The 11,617-nt window shown below is 40.2% G+C and overlaps 1 long non-coding RNA gene across 2 annotated transcripts in view; it reads right to left on the bottom strand.

The window, feature by feature from the left end:
• LOC135281556 (uncharacterized) overlaps nt 1-122 on the bottom strand; it is a 46,798-nt gene extending 46,676 nt beyond the window's left edge. For both annotated transcript variants that reach the window (XR_010348160.1, XR_010348161.1), the window contains exon 1: nt 48-122. This is a non-coding gene — a long non-coding RNA (uncharacterized LOC135281556). The remainder of the gene's footprint in view (nt 1-47) is intronic.
• Between the last annotated feature and the right edge of the window lie 11,495 nt (nt 123-11,617).

Genomic DNA, 11,617 nt, shown 5'->3' with positions numbered 1-11,617 from the left:
AATGGCACCTTATTAAATCACGCTCTTCTTGGGCTGTTATTACTAACCTGTGTAATGAAAATAATTTCAGGCTTTTGTGTTTCTCATCTATCTACCCAATAGAGCCATCAGAGCAGTGATCAGACCTTTCTGTGGCTGCACGATGCCAGGCAACAGGAAGCCCTGAATTCAGAGGGAGGATCTCTGATGTGACTGCAATGCAAAACGTAACAGCACCAAACAGCCTGGACAAAAACCCAAATTTTCTTCCTGCCAGTTGCTACATTTGGTGTTTGTTTCTCTGAACACTTCACCTGTAGCAAACAGAGCTTCTCCTGCAACCAGAATCAGGTTAAATTGCAGCACTGCCACAGACCAAGAGCACAACAGGGCACAATTCATGAGGAGTCTCCATATGCACAGGAGAACCACCCAAAACACCCTGGGCAGAAACTGCTGGCCTCCTGTCAGCCCCTCGTCATGACAGTGTACCAGGACCTGGGGAAACAACAATATCTGCCATCTGTTCAGGAAGATATGGCACAACTAAAAACATCCAGGTAAGGAGGGGAGGAAAAAAAATCACCTTTTCATAGTTATCACTACAGTATTTGTTACAGCAGCCACAAAGCAGTGGCATAGACCACCAAAACATCACTGTTACAGGACAACAAACCAAAAAAAATTGGTTTTCTCTAGCACACAGACACACACAAAATGCATCCTCTGATTGTATAAAGCTCCATGGGCAATTTTGTAGAAGGATTATTTTGTCTTCATGCAGTTGCCTAGTGATAATATTTGTCCATCTGTTGTAAGGCATACTTCCATATCCAAAGGCACAGTACACATTGCCATGTGCTGGAAGGGATGCAGGATTCTTGCCTTGCAAATCAGCCCATTGATCATGATGAAAAATGGCAAAATGCCAATAGTTCATGCACTGAAACATCTCAAGAATTCACAGCTGAATAGCTATTTAAATTATAAACCTACTCTACTTCAAGTCATATTTAGAGCTAAGATCACCAGACTAACAACTTTTTCAGCAGTACAATGTTCTTTATAAGTAATAAGCAATGTAAATTTTTGCAAGCTGAAGCATAAAACCATAACTATCCAAATAATCACTGCATATAAAAGTAGAACTTTTGACCTCAGCACAGTTATTTCACTCAGAGGAATACTTCTATTTATGAAAGGTGTATTTGTTCTGGCCCTACTTCTTTTAATGATGGTCTGCTATAATCACAAATAGATGTGAGGTTGATTTGAATGATTTCTTTTGTTCCTAAAATTGGTATTTGCATCTAAGCATTAGTGCACAAAGTCCAAGTTGTTCCACTACATGACTTTAATCACAAGTAAAGGAGAAAATGCTCTCCAAACAAAATTTTTCCTATATATCTTATGTTTCAACAGCAGAACCACCCATTACTAATTGGAAATTATCACCTTACTATTAATCTAACCATTCACCAATTACAGCATTGAACAGGTGTCATTAGAGAGCCTGGGTTCACTCTGGTGACTCCCTGAATCCCAAACAGACGAAATTTCAATTCTCATCCTGCTTTTCAGGAGTCCCACGTACTCCTGCCTTTCTAAACTACATCAGCAAAGCTGTAGCATTCAGTTACAAATGATTAGCACTGAGGAAACACAGGTTTAACCTTTATGGAGATGTTTGCAGCATAGGCAAAGCACAGCACTCTCAGAGTTCACCACTAATGACTTTAACCCAGTCTAGATGAGCCAGACTTCCAAGTGGAAAGGTTCAGGGTATGAAAAATGCAGTTTTCCAATATTTTCCTTCCAAGAGCTCTGCAGCCCCTCTGCCCAGAGCAGGTCTCTGACACAGCCTCGGGTGGCTCAGCTGTCCCAGGGGACAATTTCCATGGCTGTCACCATGAGGGGCCAAAGAGCCCCCTGCTATGGAGAGTCCCACTGAAGGGACATTTTTGCATGGTAAGACACCTTTGTGCACCTGCTGCAGAGGATTATCTGAACCTCTTGATACCCCATGGGAACCTTGCTGTAAGAAGCTTCTCCCTCTTTTTTACACAAGTCCTGCATTTACCTCAGTGGTGCTGCTGTGAGACATCAGTGTCATTGTTGAGATGGTCACGGTACAAAGCAACACTCCATTTTCAGAAGGCTTCAAACTCCATTTTTATTCTAGCATATATGCTTTTTATACATTCTTTAAAAACTCCTGAGTTTACACTTTACTCACTGGTCAGAAGAGGCAAAGTGCTCATTGCAATAGAGTTGCATGTTTCTCTTGTTTATCCTTCTGTCTTTCTTGGTTTCTATGTCAACAACCTTGGTAGGAAATTCTTTTGGAGTAAACATGAATTCTCTTCTCAAACTTCTCTCTAGCCCAGAGAAATTCCTGTAAAACCTCTCCATCACGTCAGGGATGTGCTGCCAGCACTGGGGACTGACTCTCAGGGAATGAGCTTGGCTGGCAGGTGGTCTGGAGAAAGGGATATTCAGTACAGGAATGTGACACCAAACAAAAAAGATCTGTGTTATGTATGCTCAGCCTGGTGTTGGTTTTGACCCATCAGCAAAGAAAATTGAGAGCTGGATGCTGAATGTTGTTAAAATACTATTCTGGGTCAAACTCCAAGGCCACCAACCCAACTAAATTTTCCTCCAGTTTTTCCCTGACCTCCCCATTTTCAAGTCATAATTGTATCACCTTCTTTCCTGCACAGGAAATTAAAAGTACATAAAAATTATTACCTATGCCAAAAGTTATCTGTATTTTTTAATGCACATTGAAGATACTATAAAAATGTGCAAGGCTTGTAAAGAGTGGAACACTGAAATTGCAAGCAGGATCTCCACTGAAAATTGATACCAGGAGTTTGCTGCCTTTTCAAAAAAAAATTCAACATGATGCTACCAATTCTTTTTGCTTTACATAAAAATACCACTGCAGAAAGTCAGATCCCCTCTACCCCCTCAGAGGTGGAAAAATGTAAATGTTCAGAGATGTCTGGATCATTATTTTAAATGTCACCAAATCCAAACCTCAGCATTACAGGAGTTATTAGCTAAATCCATGCTCTGTACGTGCCAAAACATTTGGTCTCTCATAAATCAATCAATTATTTTCTACTTTTCTCTTAATTTACTAAGTTCTGAACTCACAGATGGCTTCAGAAAGTTTAGCTTACAGAGAAAGCAATACAGGAGAAGAACTACACCAATGAACAATGTTTTTAACAAGTCACATTTAAGGAGATCCATAACATCTGACTTCTGAAAGAATGCAGTAAATCCCTCTCACCTGTCTCACATTCACATACTCACAGATAATCATGAAAATCTGAGTTTATTTGGATAAACTGAAAACATAAAACTGATAATTTAAATCACTAAAGCATATTCACTTTTGCTTTCACCAATTTTAAACAAGTAATTTGCAGACAAGATATCTTCATTTATGGATGGATTGGATAAGGAGCAGAGAATCTGACCACACAGAGGAGAAATTAAATTCACTTAATACAGCCTCTCATGAGAGGGGGGAACAGGAAGAACTCTGAACAACCAAAATACATGGCTTTATTGGAAACCTGCTCATCATGATGATTCCATTAAAATGGAATACCAATAAAAATGGCAGTGATGGTCTCTAATGAACCTGTGATAGCAGATTATATGTGTGAGTGAGAAATTTTAGCCCAAGAGCCAAATGCTAGGCTGAATATTTTGTGTTTTCACAGCTCCAAGCAGTTTCTCCCCTCACTTTCAGTGAATACAAGAGTAACATTTGGAGCAGTCACTTGCTCATACTGTATCCCAGTGAGCTGGAAATATCCTCTTGGGAGGGGTGATAAGGTTATAGCTCTGCATTTCTGCTCTCCTCTTTCAATTAAGGTTTTTAATGTCCCCAAAATACGTTTTACATAAATGCTAATCAAGGATTTGTTACTGAGCTGCATTTGGTATTTATAAACTTCTGAGAGAGCAGACAGTGGGGCTCGTGGTTTATTGCTGCTTTAAGCCCATTGTAATCTACAAAATATGATCAATTATTGTGGCAGCTCCGAGTATTTAAAGCAAAATCCATTTTTCTTTGTCAACCACTTTATGTGATATGAGATGTTAGACACACAGACTGAGTCATTTTCTCATTAGCCCAGCCAAGCATATACATCTTTCCCTATCCACTCCTTGAATTTATGTTATGAAAAGATACATATTTTGAAGCAAACCATTTTCTTTGCATGTTAAAAACAAAATGAAGGTGGGGACTGAGAAGGGGAGAAAGGGAACAGCTGAAAGTAATCTGAATCCCAGAATACATTTAAAGGGAAGAACAATGTATACTTCTACTGGAGATAAGCCATATTGAGCTTATCAAAAAGACAGTCCTTGGATGCCACAGTTTGCATGTGGCTTAAAGATAAAGAAACAATGCTGCTTTCTTCCACTCTCTAATCCTTCAAATGTGCAGCTTTAAAATATCCCATAATTTAAGTATGGATTAATGATCAGAAATCAGGTACATTTATTTTTTACAGCTAATTACATTCAGAGTGATTAAGAAATCAGTATATTCTAGAGCTTTTGGAAAATAAGTAGTGAAATTCTAGGACTGTTTCTACAGTGCTGCTCACTGGGCTCATAGTCAGGATTTCTGTACCAAACAGAGATTTGCTAAACTTTACCCAGAGAGTTCTGCTGCGTTCTATTTATTCAAAATTAATATAGTTTTAATTTAATTAACTGCAATAAATGGAGATAATAAATCAGGAATTACATTTGCAATGAGTCAAAGACAAAGAAATTAAGTCTGCCTCAAAAAAGCAAAAGACTGAAATTCCAAAAAACAGATTTCCAGCCTCTCCAACACCTGAGTAACTTAAATACACAACTCATCCCATTAAAGCCACAAGACAGGAGCGTGCTTGGCTAGGACCACATGCTTTTAGACAAATTGATTTGTGTGAACAGAGCTCACTCCTCTGCCCACAGCCTGGGTGAGACTGAGGTGGGAGTTTTTCCATCAGGTCAGTCAAGGGCCAGGTTTTCACTCTGGAGGCACAGCAAAGATCTCTCAGCCTCACAGAGTTTTACCCCCAGTAAAACACAGCTGGGTCCTGTGCAGGCACAGCTCTCCCCAGGGAAACAGAAGTGCCATTCCAATCCTTCCTTCCCAAGCTGGAACAGGACAGCCTGCAAACTGCTGCAGGGAGGGGGGGTGCTCTGTAAAACTCCCCTGCACTGCAACATTTAGTCTCTGTTGTTCCACAAGACATATCCCCATGCAAAAATAACGCAATATTCCATTCAAATTGTGTTTTGGGGGAACAATAGCTTGTTATTTTTGAACACATCAGAAGCAATAGAGATTTCAAGGCACAAACTGCATAAGCAACAAACACTAATGCCTGCTTGAGCTGCTCTGTAATATTTTATCTGGAGATCTGCCAAATTCTTTGTCTGAAACTCAGCTGAAGTTTGATGATCACAAGTAGACTGGGCTATTTTTCTATCCAACACGCATATTATCAGGAATAAAAAGACAAATTGTCAAGTGAATGGCACTGTTGTTACAAAGGTGGTATTTAAACAATTGGAGAACTTAGAAGTAAATAGAAGGCAACCAGCCAATTCCACATTGCTTCAAATGACATTTTCACAAAGCTCCATATTCCAATTATTTCACATAACATGCTCTGCTCTATGGGATTGGATCTCCAGTGCAAGGCTGCAACACAAACTCCATAGAGTGCTGGGAAAGAGACTTCTTAGGCTATTTTGAAAAACACTTTTTTAAAAAGTAACTAAAGCCAGAAGGACAATTTTCATGCATAAACACAGCTTTCTGGCTGTTTATCACTGCTGTCAGGCAAACATTAGCTGTGCTCAGCATGGCATTTCCCCTCAGCTTTATTTTGTAACTTCCATTGCATACTGGATATGGGGCTCACCAAGAAAAGTGTTTATAAAAGGTTTACTGCTAAGGATAAACTAATTCAAGAAAATTTCACCCACACTCTAAACATCCCACAGCATGATAACAATTACAATCTCACTTTCTATCCTATCTGCTTCTCCAAGTCTGGAAGTGCACATTCTCTCCCACTTTTGCATGACACTACCAACACACACAGACTTGTATCACACCCAGTCCCTCAGGCACCCTGCATTTCCTTTCCCATATCACAGTTAGCCCAGTATCTCCTCTCTTTCAATGATTTTTTTTAGACATCAATTGTCTCTAGATGCCCTGTGCCCTTGTCCTTGTTCTTGTCTTCAGGTAGTAGCAAAGTACAACCTTCTCACAAAACAGACTCATCAGGATAAACTTCCTTCTTCTGGTTCCAACAGGAGAAAGAGCAATGGATCAAGAGTTCAGTGACAGTGACCTCCCTAGAATAATGAATTCTTCTAAAGCCCTTTAAAACAAATCAAAAGACTCATGTTTCATTTTATTTATTAAATAGTACCCATGGCAATATATCTTTCGCCTACAGATACTTGCTTTGGGGGTCACCAAATACTAAGTTTCACTTTTCACCTGTGGACATTTTCCCCTCTTGACCTAAAAGCTGTTGGAGGAGAGGAAAAAGGAATGACTGAATTAGCATAAAGACGGTCTCTCTTTGTTCCATTAGTCATAAAGACACACATTTTATTAATCAAAATAAAATGGTTTTAAGTTTTGCTTGCTAAAACAGTGCTGCCACCTCCCCCACAGTCTCCCAGCCATCTCTGCCAGTGGCAGATGGGCTCAGAAGAAACCTCCACAGAGCAGCCATCAAGAGCATGTGCAAAGATTTGCTCCAGAGGAACACAAAGGGAAGGAGCTCTCTTCAGCAGCAGCTGTTCTAGGAACAGCCTCACCAGGTGACTGACAACAGCCTTATGTCATCTCAGACTTATCCACCACGATTTATATTTTCCCTACAGCTAACTTTTTGAAAGAAGATATACACTGATCATGTCGTCTGCTCACAACTCAGTGTCTATTTTTTAAAACTTAACTTGCTCATCTCTAACATGCACAGGCTCTTTCATCAACCACAGACTGCCTAGACATATGCTGTGTGACATGTCCAACCTGAGCACTTCATGCAAAATCCCAAATCCTGCTGTATTGTGGTCGGAGGTTGTTCTGGTTTGCATCTCTCTGCCTCTGGGCATCCCACACTCTGTCCCTCACCTTAACAGCTGGCAAGCCAGATGTGAATTTGAGACAATCTTGAGCATGTTCCTGTCAGAAGCACTGTAAGCTGGAATGCTGATTCTGGCTGCAGTGACCTGATCTGCCTCAATATTCCCTGGAAGACTTTTCCCTCCCGCTGGGTGCGCACCATTATCTCTTGCCTGCAGCACTGCGACTGAGCTCTTGCATTTTCAGTGCCTCCTTGCTTTATGTCATGAGGACACTGGTTTAATAAATAATATCAAACAGACCTGTGGTCCCAGACAGGTAAACTTCTGGCAGTATAAAAATGCAACAAATAATTACATTTATGCTATTGTAAGCTATTATGTAAGGCACTTGCAGCAAAGAAATTAAATTGACAGATACCAAAATCAGTATTGAGAGCAGCAGCTTGAATTAGGAAAAAAAATAAAGAACAAGAAAAGAAAATCTCTCAGAGATTGAGGTTCAAATGTTCCCAAATGTGCAGACACAAGCAGCTGCAGCAAATGGGATGTCCTGGGTGCTCCAGCACTGTGGCTTACCCAGTTCAAGCCACTCTTCACTTTAACACAGGTGCAATACTTCAATTCCTCCCCACGGAGCTGTAACAGCCCTCAGAATGCCCTTAAATAAGAATATTCATTTACTGAGCAGCATCACCCAGGGAAACCAAGCTGACTCTAAGCACTCCACTCAGTTGCCAGCCACAACCCTCAGCATTCCTGGGCTCCATGAGCAATCCTCAACTCCCAGCACCGAAGGGACAAGTTCATTGTAAACACTCAGTTATTCACCCAGCCTGATAAAAGGCCTGCAGGCCACCTCCCTTGCTCATTCACAGAGAGTAGCATGCTTTGCTGATTAAGTGTATTTCCATTCTCTGAGATGATAATTATGGCTGCTGGAAGTGATTATAGCCTCCCAGGATATTATCATCATTCAAAGCCTGCTTTGGCAAAGACATTTATTTAATTATCCAAGGGGCATTTAGGAAAATGTTTTTGTTATATATATGTAATGAATGAACACTACACTGTGGTTATCACTACATCAATCAAGTGTGATTATGGGGTGACTGCAACATTCTCCCCCAATTTTTTAGAAATTAGGAAACGATAAAACAAATTTTCTTTTAAGCCTCTTCTTTTCCCATCAAGACTTAGGCAGATATAATTTTCATTATTCTGTAAATACCAGGTCTCCTCTTCCCCATGTCTCATCCTGTCTAATTATTTCTGTCAGAAGACCCATTTAAGACTCTATACCTAAACATTTCAGCAGAGAACCTCGGAAAAAAAATAAATTGCTAAGCACTAAGCTTTTTTTTTCCCCAAGTATGAGACTTCAGATGACCATAAAATAATCATTCTATGTGGACAGAAGTAAAAATATCTAAAGACCTGACTATACATTTAAAATAATAATTTATTATGGTGTCATAGACATAAGGTATATTAAGTAGGATTAGTTCAGAAATGTATTTAAAATGCCTATTTTAAAAGTACATTTCATTTCTCAAAGAGAACACACCACAGCCTCTCTTGCTTGAATACAACAAAATTTATGAATGTGGATGAGGATCCTCAGCAGGAAAGGCTTTTGAACAGGATCAGGTTTTTACCTTCAAAAAAAGAGCAATTCTTTTCTCCCCTGCCAGTCTCACATTGCATGGAGGTTGTGCTGAAAACTCATCTCATCAGTCAGTGCTTTGATTTTACCCTTGTACAGATATTGAAGACAGAGCAACTCAGAATGTAATCACTGGTATAGCATGATATACACAATAATTTAGGAGGTTCAAGCCTTCCACTTATTATCCTTTGTTATAAAAGATGTTTGTCCTTGTCAAAGGCATTTAGCAGGGTGTGAAAAATAACTATAACATTTAACAGTTCACATTAATGTGTTGATACAACTTTAACTTCTAAGCTGAAGTTTTTGCTGTTTCATGCCCATTTCAAAACCAAAACCCAAATACAGCCTTTTAGCCATTTTGCTCTGCTTGCTCTGAAGGTGCTAAGTCACTGGGAAAAAAAACCATTATTAGACTGCAGTAAATTTCTACCACTTCTACTTGGACTGTACTTCACTGTCCTTAGTCCCAGCTTTCTCCCACTGCTTACAGATTGGCCTCAATCTACAGGTACAGGAACTCACATATCTACATACCTATCTACACATCAAAAACACAGTTTATTGTTCCTCATTTTAATTATTTAGTTGAAATTCTTAAGGAGGCCTTAAAGGAATTATTTTTCTGCAGAACAGAAACACTGAAGGAATTCTGATCCTGCCAGCACAGAAACCTGCATCTGAGTGCTCAGTATTTTCAGTAAGGCTTGAGTGACTCATACAAGCACATGGCTGCAGAATAAATGTTTTTATTAATTATTTATTAATCTTCAGTGTTTTGGTGCCATACTGAGTTAGCATAACTTTCTGAATAAATTATTCAGCTTCTCACAGTTCAACCCAAGCACAGCACAGCTCAGAAGAGATGACAAAACCTGTGACATATAACACATACCCACTAAACCCCTTCTCTCTTTGAGCTCTTGATATTTTCATCACATTTCTACCCAGGGATGCACTCCTTAGCATCAGGCAGTGTAAATCAGAGGAATTCAGTTGTAAACACTACAGAAATTCAGCTGCTGTCCCAGTTAGCACAACAACAAACTGAACGAGCCCTGGAAGGAGGAGGAGGAGGTCCCAGCATGGGATGCTCCCGCAGGGCAGCCAGGCTGGCTCAGGGTCCAGCCTTGCCCTGACCCTCTGGCAGTCTCACAGGGGCTGGCACAGCCGCCAGGAACTTCCCCACCTGCAGGGAAGTGCTCCCTCATGAACCATTGTCTGGTGACCTGGGGCTATGGCACCTTTGGCATTCGCCAAATTCTCGTTTGCCACTCTCATACTGCAGCTCTGAAGAACCTTGCACATGCATAAAAGGCCAGTTGAAAATCTTGCCAAGTCTACAGCCTAGGTGGTGTTGTACAGCCATAAAATCCAGAAGCTCGCTGTGTATTATGGTGCTCAAAAATAAAACAGGGAGCCATAAAATGTCAATGCCTGAGGAAAAAATTACCCATAATGCAAACTAGATGAGAAGGCTTTTGAGCATTTCTTCCTGCAGAGTTACCTTCACTGGAACAACCTCTCCTGCCCAGGGAGAGCAAACTGTGCCCCGCTCATTCCTGCAGCTCTGCAGATCCTGTGCCCAGCCACCCACCCAGAGCAGCTCAGCACAGGAGTGGAGTGAGAAATTGCAATGCACCCTGTGCTGCTGAGTAAGGTACCCTCCAAAAATCAATAAATCCCTGATTTAATTTACATTGGCACAGTCCCCAGGTGCAGGGAGGATTTGGTTCCTCATACAAACTGCTCCCCACAAAGGGATAAGAGTGTCCTGCTTGAAGGACTCCTGAGATCCTCAAGAATGTGCCTGCAGCCTGGGATTTCTGCTGTGCCCAAGGACTCATATGCTTAGGGCACTTCACTCTGTCCAGCTCCTTTTCTATGCCTGAGGCTGCACAAGAAAACTACTACAACAGAAAATACAACCACTCAAACCAACCTCCAGCCAACCTCTCCCAGCAAAGCAGAAAACTCAGATAAAGGGAGTAAGAGGCAACAAAAAATAAATAAAATAAAAAACCCAACTTCCTAATGGATTATAAATTATAGAAAGAACATTCTTTCCTATGTAATTAATGGAAATTTACTATTTTTAAGCTTCCTGAGGGAAATTTTCCATGTCAAATCAATTTGTAGGTAGGACCCAAGAGGCAGAAAATCACAACTGTTCCAGTATGCTTCTTCATTACACTGTTGCTGGGGGTTTAATTTTCAGTCACGTTCTTTGGTGACTTTGATCTTTGATGACAGTGTTAACTCTATTTGGTTCTCAGTACTGCATTGATTTTAAAAAGCCTTTTGAGATACCCTCACTAATTATTTCAGTGGAAGTTTAATTAAATCTTGTCACACAGGAATAAGCTGCTTCTTGGAATAGCTGCTAAACATTATACAGCATGTAATTGGAGAAAAAGGAGGATGGATAATTATAGTTGGACAGACAAGCACATGAAGAAAAAGAAGAAAGCTATTTCTAAATATGAATTTAAGTGCAAGTGTCTGTGAACCTTCTCAGCCTCCTTTGTGCACAGAAGTAGCAGTCTTCTTGCACTTGTTCTGTTTTCTATCTGGATATTTCTGTATCAACACTTCAATTCCCAGATCTCACCCGAATTGCTGCAATACAGGCAACTTTGTGATATACAAATTTATTGAGATTCCTACTGAAAAGGAATCATTAACATTTAGCCAAGAATACTTTAGGAGTGGATGTCTTCCTTCAGACAACTGGTCTGCTTATGTTTATTTAACAATGCAAAAAAAGAGAAGTTGCAAGGATTTCTTTTTCATTAAATTCTTGTACCCACAATTCCTCCCTGTTGATCT

This window comes from Passer domesticus, chromosome 15 (genome assembly GCF_036417665.1).
Source record: "Passer domesticus isolate bPasDom1 chromosome 15, bPasDom1.hap1, whole genome shotgun sequence".
Classification (NCBI taxonomy): domain Eukaryota; kingdom Metazoa; phylum Chordata; class Aves; order Passeriformes; family Passeridae; genus Passer; species Passer domesticus.
The sequence above is the reverse complement of the archived record's forward strand: the minus strand, read 5'-3'. Positions and strand labels throughout refer to the sequence as shown.